Raw genomic sequence first — 12265 nt, 5'->3', positions numbered from 1 at the left:
ATGAACACTAAACATATGGTTCTTCTCTAACCTCTCCAGAATATACTGTGTATATATATTTGAATTATTGGTAGTGATTCTTATAGCAAATGGAAATTAACATTTTCCTACACATTGTTAGTTTTCCTCTGACATATAAATTTTCACTCTTTTTGTATGTTTAACTTATAACTTATAACTAAAATTAAACTGTCCTTTTTTTTTTTTTTTTTTTTTTTTTTTTAAATTTTAAGGATGCAGCTTGGCATTACAACTAAACCACAAACCACAGTCTGCTGTCAAAAGAAGCAGTCTTGCTTCCCCTTCTGTTCCACCGGCTGTTTATATCTACTGCCACATTCTCTTTGCACTAGACTGTCTTTTCCTTCCTTCCTTCCTTCCTTCCTTCCTTCCTTCCTTCCTTCCTTCCTTCCTTCCTTCCTTCCTTCCTTCCTTCCTTCCTTCCTTCCTTCCTTCCTTCCTTCCTTCCTTTCTTCCTTCTTCCTTTTCTGTCCTTTCCTCCCTACCTTCCTTCTTTTGTTTCTCCATTCTTTCCCTCTTTCTCTTTTTTCTTTCTTTCCTTCTTTTGCTTTCTCTTTCCTTTTTTTCTTGTTTTCTTTTTCTTTCTCTCTTCTATCCTTCTTTTCTTTCCATTCATTCTATCTTCCTTCCTTCCCTTTTGTTTCTTTTTTCTTCCTGTCTCTCTTTCTTTCTTTTTCTCTCCTTCTCTGTCCCTCTTCTTGTTTCTATCTTCCTTCATGTCTTCCTTTTATCCTTCTTTCTTTTTCTTCTTTGTTTCTTTAGCTCTTCCTTCCCTTCCTCTCTCTTCTCTTGCTCTTTCTTCTCTCTTCTACTACAAGTACCTCTCTTCTACTACAAATACAAGTACAGTAGAGATGGGATGGAAGTAGAGCCAGTGCCAGAGGAGGAGTAGGAGCTCTTTGAGAGCTCTGACCTGGCTCCCCACTGGGTGAAACACTGAGCCTTGTGCGGCAATCTGATTGTCATTGCCGGCAGAGGGAGCGCATAGCATTTCTTCTGTGAGGCCCTCTGGTGAAACTGACTTCGGACATTCACACACCAAGAATACGACTGCATGTGAAAGTCCTTTACCACCTATCACAACATCAGAACTGAGATTTAAAACAAGCAATAGCTTAAACTGCATGACAGCTTTCTCTGTTTCCTTGTAACAGGTTTCATGCTCATCAATTTGAATAATCAATGTTTATTTAACCATTTGATCTGAATTCAAATGTGGGATGTGTTGTAAACACACATGAAATCACTTCAAAAGAACAGGGAGGTAACAGAGTAAGAAATCTGGAAAAGCCAAAAGTAGCCTTGCAGCTCTACAGCTTCCACAAAGCAATCAAATTAATGTAAGAAGATACATACAGGCTAACATGAATTAATACAGTGTGCACTCAAAAGTCAGGAAAGCCAAATATTAAGCTTTAACTTCCTCAGTTTAACTCTTCACATTGTATATCCTGTAGTTTTTATGGTAGACCATAAATAACAAAATGATACATTAAGGTTTCCATTTAATAAGGAAACCTGGAATAGAAAATAACACATGTGTACAACTTGGCCAAGTAAACACTGTGGAAACAGTCTTAAATTTTAGTGTTTCCTGAGTCTGGATTGAGGATGTTTTAGACCCACATCTGGATCAAATGATGTGACTTGAGTCCTTCTCAGATAAGAAACTATGGCATAAGAGATGTTTTTATACTAGTACAACTCAGCTGTTACAGTTTAGGGTTTTTCTTTCTCAAATTTTTCAAAATTTGGCAATATTAGATTGAAAAACAAATTTAATTTTCACCTCCAAAGTAATTCATTTGGAAAAGTTGCAATCCAGTGGAAAATGAGAGGAGGTCAAGAAAAACAATCACATAGTCAAAGAAATTATGCTTTCTGAGATACCCATTTTTAAACAAGAGTGTACAGTAAATTGCAGCTGATAATGATCTTTCTTGCACAAAATTACAGGAGAACTGCTACGTCACTTGTACATGCAGTGTTCCTGATTTACTCAAGCATAAGTGAGATTAAAATAAGACCTCTGATTACATTTGAAATAGCTGATTGTACTTTCCAAGAGCCTAATTTTTGACTACAGTATCTCCTCTGCTTTCATGGTAGTCATGGCAGAAAATTCTCATAATGAACTCTAGCTCTCTCTGTGTTTGTATAAAATAGCATTATTTTTCTAGGCTCATTTGGAGTCTCTGGAATAGCAACTCTCGTTTGGTTTAGAGCTGTAATTTTGAAAGCATCTGCAGTCACATTTAAAGAAAGGTGCTCACAAGTGTAAGTACAGTTGGGTAATTGAAGCATATTTTTGAGAGTCATGATAACATGAGAGAAATTATTATGTATCTGGTGTACAGCAAGTACACTGCAACATATTCTATACAGGTAACAGTCTTCAACAGCTGCAGAATCCCTGAAAAAGAATAATTTTTAAGTTATGAGACACACAGGCTCTGTTGCATTGATGGCCTCAGATGTTATCAGACCCACCTTTGCACATCATATTTTCCAAAGAGAGGGGAGGGGGACTGAAGAGGATTAGGAGGAAACATATCTTTCAGCTTCCCAGTACTTTCACACCTGGATACCAGATGGCCTCCAGGGGCCTAGTGGGTGTTTAATGTTACACCAGCTTATATCACAAAGTCCAGTACATCATACAGGGAATCAAGTGTACACCTTCGGCCGTTCCAGCTGCCAGAGTTATTTGCTATTCTTGTTCTAAACCACTAGACTCTAAAGAAAAGAGGCATGTTTCACAGTCTGCAAGTCTTTCTCCACTAGTATACCATGGTTTGATTCCTGACAGTTCCATTCCAGATTATGTGTCCTTAATTTGTGATACTTACTCTAACATCCAGACATTCAGATTTTTGTTGTGACATTTTCTATGAATGCCCAAAGACATTTCCATCTCATATTTTAAAATACAGGCTGTACTTTTCCTGATCCAGATCCAAAGACCATCAGGCAATTTCTGTTGTCTGTGGCCTGGGAGTTTGGAGATGTCAATACTTCTTCCTCTGAAATTCTTGAAATAAAATTCTAACCACTCTGTTTCTAAAAAGAATTTGTTTGGTATAGCTATGAATATCAAGGACTGCTCAAGACTCTGAAATATTCACCTCTGAAGTTCACTTGGAGTTTTAATTGATTCTGGAAAGAACAGTCGTAAATGTTCGGTAAAATTACATATTTATTTGACACATTCTGTCACCCCTCTGTCAGAGCCCAGAAGGCCTAGGGGTATGTCTAGAACCAGGACAGGACATGCCCAGAGGAGTCCTTCAGAAAGAAGCTCTAAGCACAAGCACCTTCTCTAGGCCAACTACTTGCACTTCTAAGAGATGGTCTGCTGAAAACAGGAGTCATACACAGCCGAGTGCTCAGCATTATCCAGCTCACATTTGACTAGCAAAAATCCTTACAAAAATCTGCCTATACAGGACCACAGACAGGAATCCTTTGTTTGTTCTCTGTATACACAGACACACACAGCACAAAAGTCTTGTCCCACTTCACAGAAAAGGTTCCAGAGGCCACTGGGAAACTGCTACCTTTCATGTAAAACACAGGAATATCTTCTATTCTTTTTTGCTCTTTACTTATTTCTGTTCTAAATAGATATTCTTAGTGATTACATCCCTCTCTTATTACCTGAAAAATTGAAAGGCCTTTGGACAACCTGTCAGCTTGTTTAGGACAACAACAGGTTTGCCATTCTGATGCAAACCAAAACTTCAACATCATTTCATACAAATTCACTCTGGAGACAGCAAATATTTTCAGGTGGTTCTATTCCTTAATTGTTGGACTGTACAAAATAAATTTGTAGTTACGCCTGTCAGAGCATTGCAACTTAATGGATAAACACTACTCACACATGTTAAAATTTCCAGTGTGTATCTCTGGCAGATCACAAGTGCAGAGATTCTTACCAAGATTCTGTGATGTTTTGGCAAGGAAATTACCTGTCTGGTGTATTTTTCACTCTCTGTGCTTGTTATGTATACTTTAGGTTTATGCAATAATTCATTAAAACCCAGGATATGCAGTGTGTGTCAAGTGTTGTTGATCTGAAGCATTTTCTTCTCACCCTACCTGGTTACATCCTATAATTTCTCTCACCAGTATGAAAATTATTCTCAAACCTATGAGGACCTAGCCCTTGGGTTTGGGCACCTATATAGGGCAGTGCCCAGAAGTAAATGTAGCTGAAATATATGCCCAAGGTGTCTGGAGAGAGGTGTGGTAGGGAAGGCCTTGCATATGAGATATGCTTAGTCAAACTCAACTCTTAGCTGCCCACATGCCCACTAGGTTGAATTGGAAACTCACCATTTTTCAGGATCTTTCATTTTTCTGAATCTTGTTTATAATGGTGCCAATTCCTTCACCCACCCAGAGCTTTGCAAGGCTGCTGCAGCCCTAACGCCATAGATGCCTACTATCATAGGTACCCCCACTCTGGAGAAACCATATGGGACAGTGCTATAACATATAGATACATATGTTGCTTGTCCACTCCTCTTTTCACTCTCCTTGTTGTGTTTCTGATGGAGGGACCAAAGCCAGCCAGAGCACTTGCACTCTGCAGGGCTAGAAGGTCCACTGAGCACATTAGGTAGGTCTCATACTTCATTTCTGTATGCTCCCAGGCCGTCACACTAACTCACTCAACTCAAGAGGAAGCACAAGTGCAGACACACATCTAAACTTGGTATCACTTTCCAGATATCTCTGTGAGCTGAGCCAGCTGAAGGTGACTCTTCCCCTTCAGTATCTGAGCCAACCTCATTCGTCATACGTAACATAAACCTCTGCACAACTCCATAGGAGGGTCCCCTAAAGTTCACCACAGCTTTCCCCCTCTAGAAAAAAAAATGATTAATTGTCGACTTCCCTGTGATCCAGTTCAAATCAATCTTTTAGGTAATTTGGAAATACTCAAGCAATCTCTGCAATGCCCTAAAGATTTCACTTGCTCTCCTCTCAGTAAATAATGGCTATAGCTGCAATTGGAGAACAACGAGTATGCTAAAACACAGAAACATGAAATTTTCGTAAGATGTGATGGAGAAGGAAAAGAACACGGTTTCTGTTAGCCAGAAAGAGCAGCAGGATAAAACTACATCAAGGAACCTCACGTTATGTTAGTTAGTACTTTTTCAGAGAAAGGACACTTGCCAGAGGGTGTTCCTTAGAGCCTCCAGCACCCGCTTGGAAGACCAGACAGACTCGTCCAGGACAGACACAGATACCATCTGCAGTGGTGAGCGGGGGCGTCTCTTCTTCCTCCAGAACTGCTTTCTCTGGTTGGAGGGCAGTCTCTACAAGAGCACCCACCAGGCCTTTTGGTACTAAATCTTGTTTTACAAGTTATCCACAGTATTGAACGTTCTGCTTTTATGGGGTCTTTTCCTCTTATTTTTATATATATTTACCATGTTCTTTGCAGTTTTCCAATATTAGAGGGAGTAATAAAGGTAAAGTAGATATGCTCAACATCAGTCTTTCAGCAAATTAGCTGTGGCTTGCATGGCTATCTAGTCAATCAGGATGGCCTGATTTACCTTGCTTCTTCTGGTGGGTTAAGTTCATTCAGAATAGACATGTAGGAAGAATTTGTATTTTATTCCTCTCTGAAAATTAATTGGGAATCACTAATACTTACTTGGCAGTTTTCTGTATGGTACTAATAAATTTGCATTCTTTGTAAAGCTTTTTGAAAAGTCTTGAAAATTTAAAATTCTCTTGTTCAGCAAAACAGCAAATGGAAGGCAGAAGGAAAGGGAGTACTTTAAATACACAATTGCTTCAGGGCTCCCCAGTGCCAGGGTTTTGGAAACATGTTCTGCCTTACGCTCTCCCTCTCCAATTAAAATCTGTGAGAGTCCAAAACTCCAATCTTTTTGAAAACTATGTCCCTATTGCAACATTCTGTGTAATGAAAAGTTAATATTAATAATAAAGGAAAAAAAAGAGAAAAAAAAATTAAAACAAACAAGAATATTAAATATTCCAGAGCGGTGTCTTGCAAGAGAAACAGTCAGTTCTAATGACCAGTGTTTGGTGGTCTCCATGTAGGGTCCAAATATTACAAACAAACAAACAAATGGAATACAAGGCAATATTAAGTCAGTAAATTAAAATCATGCTTGCAGTGATAAAATAATCTTTGCTCTAGATAGGAATTTATTAATGCTTTTGGAGTTGGTCCAAAAAGTTCAATTAGCATGGAATGGAAGAATGACATGCATCTGTGGACAGAAACAGAAAAAGGAAAGTTTTCAATTGTTTCAGCCACAACACCGGAGTAAGGCTCTGAATTTCAGAAGTCAGAGAAGTGAGCAGGGACTAAAACATTACAAAAGCCTTTCTTTAGGGCCAATCCAGCAAATCTTCAGCAATACAGTCACAGATAAACTTCACAACTAGAAGAAGAAGGGCTGGTAATAGCCACACACTGTGGTGAGGGGGGAAGTGTTTTTCATTATCAGTTTTTAGCTGTCTTGGATGTTCATTACATTCTTGATTATTTCAAAACATTGTTTCAATCACACCACTACAGCATCCCAGAAAATTCAGACACCAAGCACTTCAGGAGGGGTGAGATGAAGTGGGAATTTTCCATTTCTGTGATCATAAAGGAGCTGGGATCAGATACAGCAACAGGTTTATAATCTTCAGGCACTTAATATTTTACCCTATCTAGCAAAAGGTTGGCAAATCCACTAAAAGTACAATTTTTTGACGGGAGGGTTTGTCCCCTTCCTTTAATACTGAACTGAAAAGTGATAAATCTCTTTTAGGTTTGCTTTGGCTGAGATGCTAACATGGGAAGTTTCCTCACATTTTATGCAATAAACATATAAAAACAAAGAACTATGGCAGTTCCAAGTTTTCATCTCAAAAAAAAATAAAGCTTTTACAGCTAAGCAAAACGTATAATGTAAAACAATGCATTTGGTTATTCTGGACATACTGTGAATATCCATAATATAACTGTCTCAGCCAGAATTCCTTCTCAAATTGCTATTTTGATCAAAACAAAACAAAATATTTTGCCTCTAAAGATCTTCCTGTAAAAAGCACACTTAAAGTCATATCATACCCACATTTTACAAGAGAAATCCCTCGAGAAAATGAGAGGATATTTCAAAAGCACTTTATTTCAAGAGAGTTGGCTAATAATAAGCAATTGTCTCAAGTGCAATTATTTGAGTTATCTGAAATCCAGAACTTTAGTAAACAGGACAAATATATATATTTGATATAGCAAAGCTTATGTTAAGGTTTCTTGTTTGTAGAATTATGGCCTATTCCTAAACCTGGCATATCTTGTAGATGCTGATGATTACCCAAGAGAACTGGGTCATTAACCTGAATTTTTCTGCATTCACATTTTCATTTTCTTATGCCAAAGTCCTGGATCTGAATATAAATAATCATGTGGGAATGCCTGTTGAGAAACAGATTGATGGTTTTTAACTCCTGCTTAGTACATTCATCCTAACCTGTTATGACTGTGAAGACAAAGAAAACTGCCAAAACCAGTATCAGATTCACCACAGAGTTCACTTCTGGACAGTGATCCAGAGTGGCTAGCAGCAAAATCATTACTGAGTTTTCAGTTTGTACACTCACATGTTTGGGCTAAAGGACAAAGACACACATAGTGTTGTGTTGGCTGGTAGACAAGCAATATAGAGTTTCTAAAGAGCAGAAGCAGAATCAACAATGAATAGGAAGATTATAATTTAGCTTTTTCATAATAGATTCTGGCAAATTAACTGCCTATGTGATTGCAGGAACATACATTCATTTCTGGAAAGGGTTCTTCCTCTGATTTATGAATTACAACTCTGTATCTGTTGACCAGATTGTTGGTGGAGAAGTTGCATGTGGAGCCAAAACTGTTCCTCAGAAAGGCTCGGGTCATCCCTACCCTTTAGGAAGCAGGGAGAGGGACACCAGTGCATCTCCTTAGCTTTCTTTCTGGGCCACAGATTGCTGCCACTGATCAGCTTCATTAATCACCCTGCAGAAATGGAGTCACTCAATTACATATTTCTTCTATGAGGAGCCACCAGGTGAGTAAATGCAGCTCATCTTTTCTAATCTGCCCTGTCAGATTTGCAGCCCACATCTCTTGGTGTGCTCAGTGCAGGTGTTGAAGCTACCTACCTGACCTCATAGACAAGGTCGGAAAGGCATAAATGGTAGGGTGGTGCTTTTCACAGGAAGGCAGATTGTTTTTGCTGCATGTTCAAAGAGGTATGCAATATCAGATTACTCATGAGAACATCTTGAGGAATTCAGTTATTATAAAATGAATACATGATGGTGAAAGCAATTTTTTTTTTTTTAATCTGTTTTCTGATATATTCTCATTGTGGGGTTTTTTTCTGTATCTGTGTAAAAGAACTGCATATTAATAGAGTTTTGGAAAATGAAGTATTCTAATGCTACTGTATCCCAATATTATTTTAGAAAACATAAATCTTCAAAAATGTAGTTCTATTTATAAATATATTGTTGATGTATATTATTAGAATAATTATGTGCATATTATAATAACATAGTCCTAAAGTCGAAATTGTCATAATAAAATCATATGTAGTATAAAATCATTCATGTGGCAATTGCTTACTCAGCGGGTGCACAAACACATGCTGTTTCATAGGTAGGCACTTAAAAGATGTCCTTCCAGTATGATGAGGAATTTCTAGTCATAACATGATCTTTGCTTGAAAACTTAATGCTAAGTAAATTTCATATTTTATTGTTATATTTATTCAATGCCACTGAACACAGACACAGGAGAAGGAGATGTTAAAATAAGAATTAATTATAAATTAATTACATAATTTTATTCCCTATAATTAAGTGGAGAAGTTGTTTCACTTTTTCCTGCCAGAAAATCAGCTTAACCTTTTGAAAATATTCTGGGATTTTTTCCACCACACTATTTCTTGACCACTAAGGAATAAAAAGTGACTCAGTATGTTGGTCAATATCATTTACCAATTTACAATTTAAAAATTACATTTTTAACAATTGTAATTGTATTTGTTACAATGAATATTTTTATTGTCAGTATGAAACTGCAGATACTCAACTATTCCTATGGCCTTTAAATCTTTCAGACAGATCTTTCAAGCTGTCAGAATTTCACAGTTACTATCTAGTAATTTCTTTCACAGCTGATTTACAACATAGTGCTAATGCTGTTGAGAACTGTACCAGCGTTCAATGCCAGACTTCCATATATGTTGTTCCTTCAACAAAATTATCATTAACACTTTTCTCAGACTTCCGCTGCACATTCAGGTCTGTTCATTTGCCTGTGGATCTAGAACTCAATTAAGAGGTTACACTTGGAAGTCATTAGAACAAATGAAATCTAATAGAATTGTAAGATTCAGGGTCGATATGATGAACAACCAAATTTTCACCAGTTGCAAACTGTCACCTGGAATTTCATGGCTCAGAGCTGATGGCTTTCACTCCTCATCAGAAATGAAACCTTCAACTGATGCAAATTAAACAGTTCCTATTATCCAAGCAGTGACCCAAAGTAGTTGGCCTGAATTACAACTTCCAATAGAAGAGGCACATTTGTTAAGGGACTTTTACTTGGGTTGATTTGGAAATTTCTTTCAAAATTTATTTTTCCCAAGCAGAAAATTGTATTTTTATCAAAACAAAACAAAACAAACAAACAAAGTAGTTAATTTATGATTTTGCAATTTCTTTGTCAATCCAAGAGGATTTGGAATGCAATAAAAAACGCCTTCCAGCCTCATATCAAGGTGCTCAAGGCTTCTCAGTTAGACCCTTTGCAACAAAGCTTCTGTGCCTTGACTGATGCCACGGAGCTCAGATCTCCAGGCTTCCTGATTCTGGAATAAGGCACCAAGACAGAAAATGTGGACCATTTAATTTTGGCAACAAAAAACAAACAAACAAACAAACAAAAAGAACTCAATTTCAGAGATAAGAACAACTTAGAAGACTTTTTTGTAACTTGAGATAAAATCTTTACTGTTTCTCACTTCAGCTCTGATTTTAATTAGCCTTGAAAGGAGTAATCTTGTCATTTAATAAACATGTTGAGCAACCCCCTGAATTTTGTTCCTACTGCAATCTTTCATTCGTAGGCCTGACTATACTCAGAATGTTATTTGTTTTTGTGCTGTGCTTGTTGAAGAAAAAATAAAATTGTATGGTTTTTTTTACCAAAAAAAAAAAAAAAAAAGGAAGAAATATCTATTTTTGTTGATATGAAGCTAGAAACCAAGTCTACACATAGCAGATATGTGTGAGATACATTCAGTTAGTTTTGGTAGATACTGGCAATGACTGCTTGCTTTCAGGCAACTTTAGAAAGAGAAGTTTCTTGCATGAATACAAGAAACTTGGTTGAAGATCTTCTAGTTCTTGATGTGAAACTAGAGATGGCAGAAATAACAAACTCCTCTGAAACATAGGTGTAGGACTTAGAGGAATAGACAGATACAAGGATAAAGGTCCCAAACTGTACTCGATGATAGAAACTGTGAAAAAGAACAAATACATAGAAAATAAAACTGAGCTGAGTCAGAAAATCAGTCTCTGATGAAGAATGATAGTGCAAATTTATTGAGATTTATTGAGATTAACTTTGGCAATGTCTACAATTCCTTTGAATATGGATATAAACATAAATCATGGCAACGTTATTTGAGAAATCCTCTTTCAAATTTATGTCATTATGGGAAACTATTACATTGGATTGGATATGGAGTCTACTATCAACATAGGGCCCAGTTAGCCCTGGATGGGATGCAGTATGTTCAGGGCTATCACCTGACTATCAGCTGAAACCATGAGAGATGAGGCTCTTTTAATCTTTTATTTGGCGAGTAGTCAAGGGCATCATAAAACAATCAGCCACAGGCATGGAAAACAAGTGATAATGAGCTCCTTTATTTATAACTAAGTGGTAAAACAAATAAATGTAGGTATGCAATGAAGACTCTCAATTTTAGGTGAATGAACTGAGAAATTCTGGAATCTAATTAATGAAGACAAATAGACTAAAAAGGTAAGGAATTACATAGAAGGCCTGAAATGTTTTTAAAACAAAAAAAATTATTATTGCTTATTTATTATTGCTAATGAGCTGAAAAAAAATATCTGCTTATGTTGAAGAATGCAGTGAAAAGCTCAATAATCAGAAGTTATTGAGATAAAGAAAAATATCATAAGTATACAAACTACTGCATAGAAGAAAAATCAGGAAGTTCTCCAGCCACATTATTGGAAAAAAAAAAAAAAAAAAAAAAAACCAATGGAGTAGAACTGCTATGACAAAAGATGAAAAATAAAATGGTTATATGACATCTCCAAAAACTAAACAGAAAATTCCCATCAGTTTCCAGTAAAAGTTTTGATGCTGAATACCAGAAAGAAATGCATGACCACAATGGAAGAATGTGGATGAAAAAGAATTTAAAAGAGATTCAAAAAAGCTCACTGATATTAGCATCTTAAGACAATGCAGTAATCCACCTCACAGAATACTGAGAATGAGATAAAAGAAATGTTTGATTCAAAAAGCTGCTGAAGCAAGATTTTTCCCCAGTCCTCCAGGCATTAAACTCTTTCCTAAATACAGAATAGTTCGAGGTGCATCTTTGCTTTGTATGAGCAACTTTGAAAGTGATGATATGGCTTCATTAGATATAGTTTCCCGATCACTGGATTATGAGGTATTGTGGTTTGGAGCTGAAGGATAATACTAGTCCCTCATTTCCTCTTCTCTGGTCAGTTGCTTCAGAACAAATGTAGTTTTCATTTTGGGACACTTACTGGAATTTGGAGGGTGAAAAACATTTTGAACAGTAAGCGTTGGTAAGTTGGTAAGTGTTACAAACCGAGTTCTAGGTGCTTTCTACATCCTGCTGTCAGCTAACAATGTTTGCCTGTGTAGTTCTGACCATATTTCAACATCTATCTTTTACTTATAAATATGTGATTAATGTCAGAAATCTTTGTGAAGACTTTAGATTAGATGAGATGATGAACATATAAAACTGACTCATAAATCTGTAATCTTTACATAGCAGTGGGTATTTGAAGGCACATCTTTATTGCTCTTATATAGAACTGAAAGGTAAATTTTGATGCTAAAAAGATACATATGCAATGGTTGGAAAAAGTTACGATTTAAGCCAATAAAACAAAACTAAAAAAAACT

The sequence above is a fragment of the Meleagris gallopavo genome, chromosome Z (assembly GCF_905368555.1).
Source record: "Meleagris gallopavo chromosome Z, MGAL_WU_HG_1.1, whole genome shotgun sequence".
Lineage (NCBI taxonomy): Eukaryota > Metazoa > Chordata > Aves > Galliformes > Phasianidae > Meleagris > Meleagris gallopavo.
This window is presented reverse-complemented; position numbering follows the sequence as displayed.